Consider the following 12,081-nt stretch of genomic DNA (forward strand, 5'->3'; position numbering starts at 1 on the left):
GGTGGAACAAGCGACGGTTTCTTATGATAGAGGTCTACATGTTGAGGATGAAAAACACAGTCATATGCAGGATTTGATTGATTGGAATATAGTTTTGTGATGTATTGTAAAGATAATTTTAGGCGGCGGTCTTTAAGGGATGGCTCATCAGCTTCAACATACAGACTAGATACAGGAGATGTTCGGAAGGCACCCAGGCAAAGCCTGAGGCCTTGATGGTGGATAGAATCAAGCAGTTTTAAATTACTTTTGCAAGCTCCACCATAAATGATGGAGCCATAATCCAGTTTGGAGCGTATGAGAGCTCTGTACAGTTGGAGGAGAGTTTTCTGATCCCCTCCCCACTTTGCGTTGGATACAACTTTCAACAGGTCAAGTGCCTTCAGGCATTTATTCTTTAAATATTTGATATGTGGCAAAAAGGTTAAATGATGGTCAAAAATAATGCCTAAGAACTTGGCCTCCTTTACAACTTTAATAGGAGTGCCATCTAAAACTAGATCTGGGTCCTTGTGAGGCTTGTACTGTCTACAAAAATGTATACAATTAGTTTTAGATTTTGAAAATCTAAAACCATTTTCTAATGACCACTTTTGGATTTTGTTGAGGCATAATTGTAGTTGCCTTTCAATAGTATTCATATTTTTACCACGACAGGAAATATTAAAATCATCCACGAATAAAGATCCATCGTTGGAATCGTTTAAAACCTTAGACAGGCTATTTATTTTTATACTAAACAGTGTGACTGACAAAATACTGCCTTGTGGGACACCCTGATCCTGAGTATAATGATCAGACAGGGTAGAACCCACGCGGACCTGAAATTGTCTGTCGGATAAAAACTTGGATATAAATTGAGGCAAACGGCCTCGCAATCCAAAGTCATGTAAATCTTTTAAAATGCCATGCAAATCTTTTAAAATGCCATGCTTCCATGTAGTGTCATATGCTTTTTCCAGATCGAAAAAGATAGACACTGCATGCTGTTTGTTAACAATGGCATTCTTAACGAATGACTCCAATCTAACTAAATGGTCAATGGTACTACGATTTTTACGGAATCCACATTGGATATTTGTAATTAAATTATTGGATTCTAAGTACCATGTTAATCTATTATTGACCATGCGTTCCATGGTTTTGCAAACGCAACTAGTTAATGAAATTGGTCGATAATTTGAAGGATCAGTATGATCACGACCAGGTTTAGGTATGGGAATTACAATAGCATCACGCCATGAAGAAGGAAATTCTCCTGACGTCCAGATTTTATCAAAGATCATCAAGAGGGTTTCTAAACAGGATTGCGGTAAATGTTTTAAGAATTGATAATGTATATTATCAGACCCGGAAGCAGTGTCATGAGCTTGCCCAAGGGCAGTATTGAGTTCATGAATGGAAAAGATTTCATTGTAATCCTCCCCATTATCGGAATTAAAATTAATAGGTTTCTTTTCTTGTTGCTTTTGGTATTTTTGGAATTGAGGGGCATAGTTCGAGGAGGAAGAATGTTGGGGCATAGTTCGAGGAGGAAGAATGTTGAGCCAGAGTTTCACCAAGTTTGTTAGCAATATCAGAAGTATCGGTTAATAATTCATTCCCATTTTTAAGGTGGTGGACACTAAGAAAATAAAAGGTAAGGGTTCTAAATCTAATCATGTTCCATACCTTAGACATCGGCGTACGTGAATTTATCTTGGAGACATAATTTTGCCAAGATTGACGCTTGTTTTGTTTAAAAGTACACCGTGCTTTAGCGTTTAATATTTTAAATTTATTTAAATTGTGGACCATAGGATGGCGACGGAAATAGTGTTCAGCTTTTTTCCTTGCCTTCCTAGCTAGCTTGCAATCATTGCTGAACCATGGTTTACGTATGTGAGGATTTGAGGAGGACTTCGGAATACATTCATCAGCTATTTTATTAAGTTCATCGGAAAAATGTTTAATAGGATCGGTAACATCAAGAAAATCATCAGGTTTGAGTTGATTAGTGCAAAGGACTTCATATAAAGCCCAGTTTGCCTTAGTAAAATTCCATCTTGATGATGGAGGAATATCAGATGGTGTCACAGATTTTAAAATGGTAGGAAAATGGTAGGAAAATGGTCACTTCCACAGAGGTCATCGTGGACTGACCATTCAAATTCATCAAGTAAATTAGAGTCTACAACGGACAAGTCAAGACAAGAGTAAGTTCCAGTTGCCGGATGTAGATACGTATGAGAACCATCATTAAAAATGCATAAATCGTTAGTTAAGAAAAAATCCTCTAGTAGTTTTCCTTTGTTATTGATATCATTACTACCCCAAAGTGGGTTATGACCATTCAAATCTCCCATGATGACACATGGCTTAGGGAGTTGGTCATACAGTGCCTGAAGATCAGACTGTCGGAGAGAGTACGATGGTGGGACATACAAAGAACATAAAGTAAAAACAATATTTAAAGTTACCCGTACTGCAACAGCCTGAAGAGGGGTATTGAGAGGTACAGTACTGTGGATGATGCCCTGCCTCACAATAACAGAAGATCCCCCTGTTGCTCTATCCCCTGGAGGGGAAAAGCAATGGTAGGAATCATACTGTCTTAAATCAAATTTGTCTGTAGTTTTAAGGAAAGTTTCTTGTAAACAAAATGCAGATGGTTTTAAATCTTGAATTAAAAGCTGAAGGTCATTTAAGTTGTTCTGAAGTCCTCGGCAATTCCATTGTATTAAGGGAGCAGAGCAGCTCATGGGGGTTCAATTGGAGATCGTGATCTGGGGGAAGGTCCTCTACGCTGTAATGCCAGCGAAGGAGTGACCTCCATAGCTAGAGGTTCAAAAGTGTTGTGAACCTCTACAGGGATGATCAAAGGAGATGGCACCTCTACTTGTTTGAGGGCCCTTAATTCTTTCTTTTTCAATTGTTTCTTTTCCTTGTTCGTGAGATGTTTAGTGGTAGTTACTTCTCTCACTGGCTCAAGTGTAGGAACAGACACAGGTACTGCCAAAGGTACTGCCAAAGGTACAGGCACAGCCTCAGACACAGACGCAGACACAGGCACAGACTCAGACTGAAGCTCAGACTGAGAGGCAGACGAAGAAGAGTCTTTGCTGTATCGAGGAACTGGAGGTAAGATTGACTGCTTGTCAGAGACCCAGCTGATGTCTGTCTGACATGCACAGTCAACTTTGCGAGTGGAAGTGGCAACTGCGGCAGAATATGACAAGGAGGAAGGTGTGTTTGGAGTTTGTTGATCCAAGAGTTTCATAGCGTCGGAAAAGGAACTGTTATTAGTGTATTTTATTTTGAGAAGCTGAGATTGTTTCAGATAGAATGGACAGGATTTGGAAGAAGATAAGTGCTCACCACTGCAGTTTGCACAATGGATATCATCTGTGCAATCAGCACTATCATGACTTTTACTGCATCGGGAGCAAACAGGGGACTTGTCACAGGATTTGGCCCCATGGCCAAATTTCTGGCACTTGAAACAACGGAGCGGATTTGGAATATACACATCCACTCCGATGTTGAAATAACCAGCTTTAATTGAAGTAGGTACTCTTGGACAGGCAAATGTGAGAAGATAAGTGGTTGTTGGTACAATCCTGTCATTATCTTTCCTTGTGAATCTTTTCACAGACGTGACTCCTTGAGATTTAAGTTCAACCGCAATCTCCTCTTCTGACATGTCAGAAAGACATCTGGCACGATCACGGATGATACCTCTACACGAATTCAAATATTTGTGAATAGAGACAGCAATTTCTACATTTCCGAAATGGTGTGCATTGAGCAGATTTATGGACTGTTGACGTTTAGAACATTCGACAAGCAATGACCCGTTCCGGAGGCGAGTCACGTTCTTTACATCTCCACAAATTCCTTCAAGAGCTTTCGACACAATGAAAGGGTTGATCTTAAGAGGAGCTCCATCAACACCATCGACCACCAGAAAGCGGGGCCAGGATTCAACATTAATTTGGAACGTACACTCATCATCAGATGATGAAATTGTGTCTGTCTAAATGTCGTCTCTTATTTTTCGTTCGAGAACCAGTGTATTGTTGAGTAGCCATGATAGAGAAAAGTGATTCAACATCCCGGCTCCCCACCCACCATGGAGTGTCAACAAGGACGATATTGTAGTGGAAGCCGACTACAAACACCAGGGTTACAGGGATGCTATACTCCAGCAAGAAGGACACAGGTAGCTATGTATGTCAAACAGAATAAAAGTCAGGCTGGTTCGGCCCTTGACAATTATCTCAAGACAAATAGAACCCGGAGGTCAATAATGCCAGATTGGCCCATGAGCCACCGCCTACAGGCATTGGACTCTAGGCAAAGTTACAGCCATACATTTATAATGAGCAATATGCAAAAGTACTTTCTATAAGTAATACAATGTATGTAGCATGCCAGGGCATGACATGACCAGCCGGTTGATAGAACCGGGCCCATTCTACCACCCGTCTAGGTGAAGTAAGGGTCAAAGTGGTGTGTTGGGCAAAAGGAACACCTGTTCCTGGCTCCAGTGCCCTCAACCACCAGACTCCCGTCCTCCACCGACACAGGGGCGCAACCCACGGCAAACGGGTTGCCCACTTTGGTCGCCTCTTACGACCAGCAATGGGGTGCTGTGGAAATATTCTACCCCGGTTCCACACGGGGGAAGAGCTATTAGCGTTACCCAGCACTCACCACGAGGAGGTTGCTCTTCACGAGTGCCCCCTACCTCCCGAAGACACTGAGATTACTGTGTTGATTGGACAACTGGCCTCTCGTATTACACTCATAGAGGACAGAGAAAATATAATAAATAACTCATCACCTCGTCCCAAACCTGCACCCCCTGTGACCTCGGATGGCCAAGCAGTTGAAACAGAGAGCAGCATGCCTCCACAACCAACTTCGCCCCCAAGTGCTGACTCAAGCCCCCTCAGAATTCACAGTAGTAAAGGCCAGAAGTCGATTGAAAGACAAAACCTCAGAGCAGGAGTCATCACAGAATGATAGAAACGCCTGAAATGGAGGGAAACTCACCACTAGTGCACAGGAGATAATATTTAGAGTAAACAGTCATGTTAAGACTGATTCATTGGAGATTCAGTCTTAACATTTGTATGGCCACACCTTCCAGACTCGATTCATTCCGCAGTCTTCAGTTTCTCTGGAACAACCACTGAACAACTATTGGAAGAACTCAATAAGTTCAAAGTTAACCATTGGTACTTCATGTTGGTGTAAACGACTGCTGGCTTCCACAAAATTTCGCACCGGACCAAGACAAATATGAAAAATTGATAAAGAAATGTCAAAATGCACTCCCCAGGGCGAAGATACACTTGTCTCTGATAGTGCCAAGCTCCACACGTGGAATGCTGTTCCAGTCCATTGCAAAAGGCAACGATACAATAAGATGTATTTGACAGAAGTACAAACACAACGTCATTAACCATGACAGTGTGTTCATTCCTGCCTCAGGAGCTCCTAAGAAAAACATGAACCACGATGTGGCGATGACACCGCCACAACCTAATCGTACTAATTTCCCACCTCTGTCATCGAACTTAAGAGATATACAAGTATCCAGACCTCGGCCTACACGTCATCCTGTGCATCAGATCAGTGACAACAACAACTATCACCATCACTCCCAGTTCGGAAATGTAAATCCTGATCTAATGTTACATCAACCCCAGGAATCACAGCAACCCTGGCAGAAACAGCTGCTGCCCCCTTATCCTACATCCCATGACAGCAGGAATGGACAACTGAGACCACCACCCCGATGGCCTGTTCACCCACAGACAGGACGAAGCGCTCAACTGAACCCGTCCATGGACCCCGCCTCCATATGGTGGTCACCGCCACCGTCACAACTACAATCAAGTGATTCAGCACAGGACATAATCTGCAAACTTCGTATGTGCCTGTCTGGAGTTATTTGAAAAGAGTGATGTAGTATATTTATTCTCCATATTGGTTTGATGTGCCATCAACTTTCTGTATTATATTAACATACCTTACTTTCACGTATCCAAGGATTATATCACACCATCCTAAAGTGCCAAATTCCATGTGGATTAAATTCATAATAATGCCAATATACAAGATTGCACAATGGATATATGATCACTTTCCTCCAGACCAACCTGGCAGCTCAGCAAAACGTGTTTTTTCCTGCCTGTGCCTCATTAGGCTATATTTTGTTTTGTTTTATTATTCTGTGAATGCCGTGTACCCAGAGTTATATGAACATTTCATTTTGGAACATACAAGGACTCCATCATACAAAAGACAATGATTGGTATGACAAATTGAAAAACTATGACTTCCTTGGTTTAACTCAGACGTGGGAGAACCAAAGTGATGTTTTCTTTCATGGATTTCATACAATTAGCATATCTAGAAAACATAGTATTGGAAACAGTGGTCGAGTTGGAATAGCCTTCCTCTGTAGAAACGACCTTTAACACCATGTGAATGTGATTTCATCTAGCCTTTTTTCTCTCTGGGTGAAAGTAGATAGAAAAATATGTTGCACCGAGAGATATCTTTATATACATGTGTAGGTACCATCTACGTACCACCAAATGGGTCCTCATTTCGGACAAAATGCGATATTGATCCATTTGACATCCTCCTTAAAGAAATAATCAAATTCTCTAATGTAGGTGAGATCATTTGTGTGTGTATCAAGAGTTCAATAAAGAAAGCAATATATCAATTAAAAATAGGGCTCTTTTAGCCAAAAAAGAATACAATACGTTACTCAGAAGATAACAACGTGTCTGTAAACAAAATCACCTAGAACAACTGGAAACTCTGTCAAAAAAGGAACCAAAACAGTTCTGGAAACTATTAAATAAACTTAGAACCTTATCCCAGAAGGAATCTGTTTATCCTGATCTCGAGGAGCTAACAAACCACTTCAGGAATATTTACAACACTAAAACAAGAAATATCTTCTCTGGATGTTCTACAAAATTCACCAAGACATGGAGATATGCAAACATGTGACGGTCTTAATAAACCAATAACAGCTCATGAAATTCTAACTTGGATAAAACAATTAAAAACAAACAAAAGTTCAGGCGAAAATAACATAAGTAACGAACTTTTAAAATCAATATCTTGTTCATTTATAGACCAGTTGGTTAAACTGTTTTATGACGTATTAAAAAGGGGTCACTTTCCACAGAGCTGAGCAACCTCGGTTGTTACCGCATTACATAAGAAGGGTGATAAGACTGACCCTAACAACTACAGGGGTATTGCACTAAGCAGCTGCTTAGGTAAGCTATTCTGTAAGGTTATTACTGAAAGAATAATGGAACACATGGACAAAAATCAATTACAAGACCACTGTGAGTCTGGATTTAGGAAGGGCTACCAAACATCAAATAATGTATTTGTTCTTAAAACATTAATAGATTCTACAAAAAGTAAATAGAAAAATTATACACTTGCTTTGAGGATTTTCAAAAGGCCTTTGATTCAGTTGACAGATCAATACTCCTATCACAGGTATTATCAAATAAAATCTCAGGAAACATATTTAAAATAATATCATCACTACAGTTAAAAATGAAATAAAATTAGAACCCTATCTCAGTCATTGTAAAGTAAGAAAATATCGAGTGCACTTTGCTAAACTAAGATTAAGTAACCATAAATTAAATATTGCACTCGGGAGACATACAAAGCCACCAACCCCACTACACATGACACCATGCTCTACATGTGTAACCATTGATGACGAAAAACACTACTTACTTCACTGTATTAAACACACTCAAGGAAGAAATATACTCTTTGGAAAATTATCCAGGAAAAATGTAAATGTAAATGTCCACATTCATGAAGACAAATTATTTCACTACATCCTGTCAAATAATGAAGCAGTCAATATCAACTGCAGTTGTTTCCATAGCTATCATTTCAAACAATAAATACCCCTTCATAATCAACCGCTGACATTTTATGTATCATAATATCACCAACCTACCTACCTATAACACAGTATGTCGGCATGAAGCTATTCAGATCCAACTAATCCTTCGTCTTGATATCAGGAGATCCGTGAAAATCCGGGGTAGAAAAGGTCCTCAGCAACCCATGTGCTTGTCGCAAAAGGCGACTAACGGGAGCGGGTGGTCAGGCTCGCTGACGAAGTTGATGCATGTCGTCGATCCAAATTGCGTGGATTGATGCTCATGAAGTCAATCACTGGATTGTCTGGTCCAGACTCGATTACTCGGAGACCGCCGTCATAAAGCTGGAATATTGCTGAGTGTGGCGTTAAACAACAAACCAACCAATATCGATGTCAGGAAAAAGCAGCAACATTGAAGTGCAAGACGTGTACCTGAAAGGATGCAGATGTAAATTAATGATGCCTTAATCCTTGCCCACAACAAACTGTTCGAGAAGGGAAATGCTCTCTACCCGTATAAGAGGTCCCTGGTGAAGAGGGTATCAGTACCAGTGTCAGGGTTCCTACACAGACATTGTCAAAAGCGTGGGTCTCTATTTGAATGGTACCAGTGAGCCAGAACGTCCGCTCGAGGCGGACAATATCGAAGCTTACATCAGTCTGTATGACTGGAACAATACATGGCGAAAAGACAAAGGCCTCGCTTTGAAACGCGTTTTCTACTGGCTAGACACGAAACCTATTTAATCTTCCACACAGTCACGGATGGGGACTACCTGAACCTGGTCCGGTCCGGCAATATCCGTCTGGAAGTACAGTTCACCAGGCCCTAACCCACACTTACAATACCATAACCCTAGCCAGGCTCCCGGTCAGCATAGATATTGATCAGAGCCGAAACGTGTTTCTGAAGTAAAAAACATGAACAAAGATGAATTGCTGTGTGCCATTCTGTGTGATCCGAGTGAAAGTCAGGGTGTTGTCCCGAGATACATGTACCTTACCCTCCTCATCACAACATTGAACTTAGATGTGTGGTCAACACGGATGTGGCGCGGTCGAGGGGACACCATTGGGTCGCTTTCTAATTTCAAAAGGATGTTGCAGATTTCGTTGATAGTTTTGGTCACAGACCAGATTATCATAACCGAAACATTCTCGTCATTATCGGAATAACACGAAAGCAATCCAACAATCGACGTCCAAAACGTTTATTGTCGAATTTTCTTGTTTCAACAATATAGAAGTAGAGACTCTATGATTGACATCGTGTCTATGTTTAGTGCAGATAAACTACAAAATGATATGTTCGTATTACCATACATCTGCAACTATTTCAAATATTGTTCACCTGACCAAGCTCTTTGTACACCCGAAAGTGTCGTACTCCTATCTCTGTATTGTAACCAAATAACACTAGAATAAAATAAAAGGTTAAAAACGTTTCACCAGGTTTTGTCACATTATTAAGGAGGAACTTACTTGTTTCATTTGTGAAGTAATTTTTGATCGAAAATGGACAGATACTTGCTGCAGCATTACAAGTTTCTATGACAGCTCATTCTTTCAAAATGATTATGACGAGACGCTGGATTATATACGTGGTATGTCCACAGGACAAATCAAAGCTGTCAACGCGATTGTCAAGCGACTGTTGAATGGACGCATATCCATCACTCGCAATGAGAACCGAAGGTATCTGCAACCCAATGCTCAGAAAACCTATCTGAGCATTTAACGGCGCATTTTTCTCTTGATGAAACTCCCGGTACGAGTGTCACACGCAGTTTGATCAATCATACCCATTTGATCACATTTGTATTTTAATACGATTGGTTGGTTGGTTGGTTTGTTGTTTAACGCCGCACTCAGCAATATTCCATCTATATGACGGCGGTCTGTGTAAATAATTGAGTCTGGACCAGACAATCCAGTGATTGACATCATAAGCATCGATCCATGCAATTGGGATCAATGCCATGCATCAACCAAGTCAGCGAGCGTGACCACCCGATCCCGTTAGTCGCCTTTTACGGCAAGCATAGTCGCCTTTTACGGCAAGCATAGTCGCCTTTTACGGCAAGTTTGGGTTGCTGAAGACTATATTCTACCCCGGAATCTTCACGGGTCTATTTAAATACATGAGACAGGTGCGAGACGAAGTGCAAAAAATGTACGTCGTCGTCGTCGTCGCCAGGCTGTTCAGATGAGAAGCGGCTTAAAATACGGTTTATGCAAGTCTGAATGAAGTGTCAACATGGAATCTAAATGCTTACTTCCGTTTGCAGTACCTACAATTTCCATTATCGGAGGCACATGCAGTGGAAAAACTTACTTTACCATACGAATACTGAAGAATGCTAACAGTGTTTAAAAATGTTTGAAAACCACCCAATTACGTCGTGCATTGTTATGCTGCATGACAGGAAATGTAAGGAAATGCAAGTCATCGTATCCCAATTGCGTGGATCGATGCTCATGATGTCAATCATTGGATTGTCTGGTCCAATTTCGATTATTTACAGACCACCGTCATATAGCTGGAATATCGCTGAGTGCGGCGTTAAACAACAAGCAAACAAACAACATGTGTCATATTGTGAGCTGCTCAAGAAATAATAAGAAAACATATGTAATATACAGACAGGTGAAGGGAAATACACTACATTATTATTTGAACAACTTGTGTCACAACTATTACTAAGCCTGTCATTCTTCAGAGAATACACAAAATGCATTATATATTAGTTTGTTTGTGTGTTGTTTAGCGCCTCACAAAGCAATGTTTCAACAAACAAACAAACATAAAAGAAAGTCCACTCTCAAATATTTACTGATTACGCTTCTTCTTCCGCTCCTGAAATCAAGAGGGATATCATTTATTCTTATCATCTGCATTGTCAGGGATGTTTATTAAGTAATCTTGTGAATTCTGTGTAGAGTCCAATGAAGATAAAGTGTTTAATGTTGATGACGGTGCTGCTGCTGATAACGGTGCCAGAGATGATGGAGGAGGATGTTTTGTTTGTTTATTGTGTGTTCTTTAACGCCGCACTCAGCAATATTCTAGCTATATGACGGCGGTCTGTAAATAATCGAGTCTGGACCAGACAATCCAGGGATTGACATCATGAGCATCGATCCACGCAATTGGGATACGATGACATGCACCAACCATGTCAGCGAGCCACCCGAATGTGTGAAGGCTTATTGCATCATCCGGACGAGGACATGGAGAATTTGGTGGTGTTGGGAGGAGGCGGTGGATGTGGTGCTACAGGAGGTTGATGTGGAGGAGGTGTAAGCGGTGGTTAACATAATTGCCTACAGTACCTCGTAAATTTAATCAGTATCCTGTAAAGCACAATTATGACGATCAACACCAACACTGTAAGAATATCTCCCCCCATTTCTGAAAACAATCTGACATGCATTTCTATTAAAGATAATTTGTTTAGTTTTGAAATCATCCTTCTTCAGTTGGAGCAACCTGCATTTCAAATGTGAAATCTCTTCCTGTGTACCTATACATTCTCTTTTTCCTCCAAAAGTAGAGACCCGTGAAGCTCCGGGGAGAAAGGTCATCAGCAACCCATGCTTGCTGTAAAAGGCGACTATGCTTGTCGTAAAAGGCGACTTACGGGATCGGCTGGTCACGCTCGCTGACTTGGTTGATACATGTCATCGATTCGAATTGCGTGGATCGATGCTCATGAAGTCAATTACCGGATTGTCTGGTCCAGACTAGATTATTTACAGACCGCTATCATATAGCTGGAATATTGCTGAGTGCGGCGTTAAACAACCAACCAACCAACCAAAAGTAGAACACAATACAAAAATACCCACCACCACAAATAGTGCAAGGAACACTGTTCAAAATACATATAATATAGCTAGTAGTACCTTGAGTTTTTTCAACAATGAATGATGTTGAGGTGCCAGGGGGAGGCTTGTTTGGATTGTGGATGGCAGTGGTACTAAGGTGGTATGAAGCTCATGAAAAGAATATATTTCATAATAATCCTCACCAATATCAGAATTAAAATTAAGTATCTTTTTTTTCTTGAACGTTGTGGGGCATAAATAAATGTTCAGGTAAAATTTCCCTAATGTTCTGGCTATATCAGAGTTATCAGTTAAAAATA

Source organism: Haliotis cracherodii, unplaced genomic scaffold (assembly GCF_022045235.1).
Source record: "Haliotis cracherodii isolate W230 unplaced genomic scaffold, xgHalCrac1.p SCAF_7, whole genome shotgun sequence".
In the NCBI taxonomy this organism is placed as follows: domain Eukaryota; kingdom Metazoa; phylum Mollusca; class Gastropoda; order Lepetellida; family Haliotidae; genus Haliotis; species Haliotis cracherodii.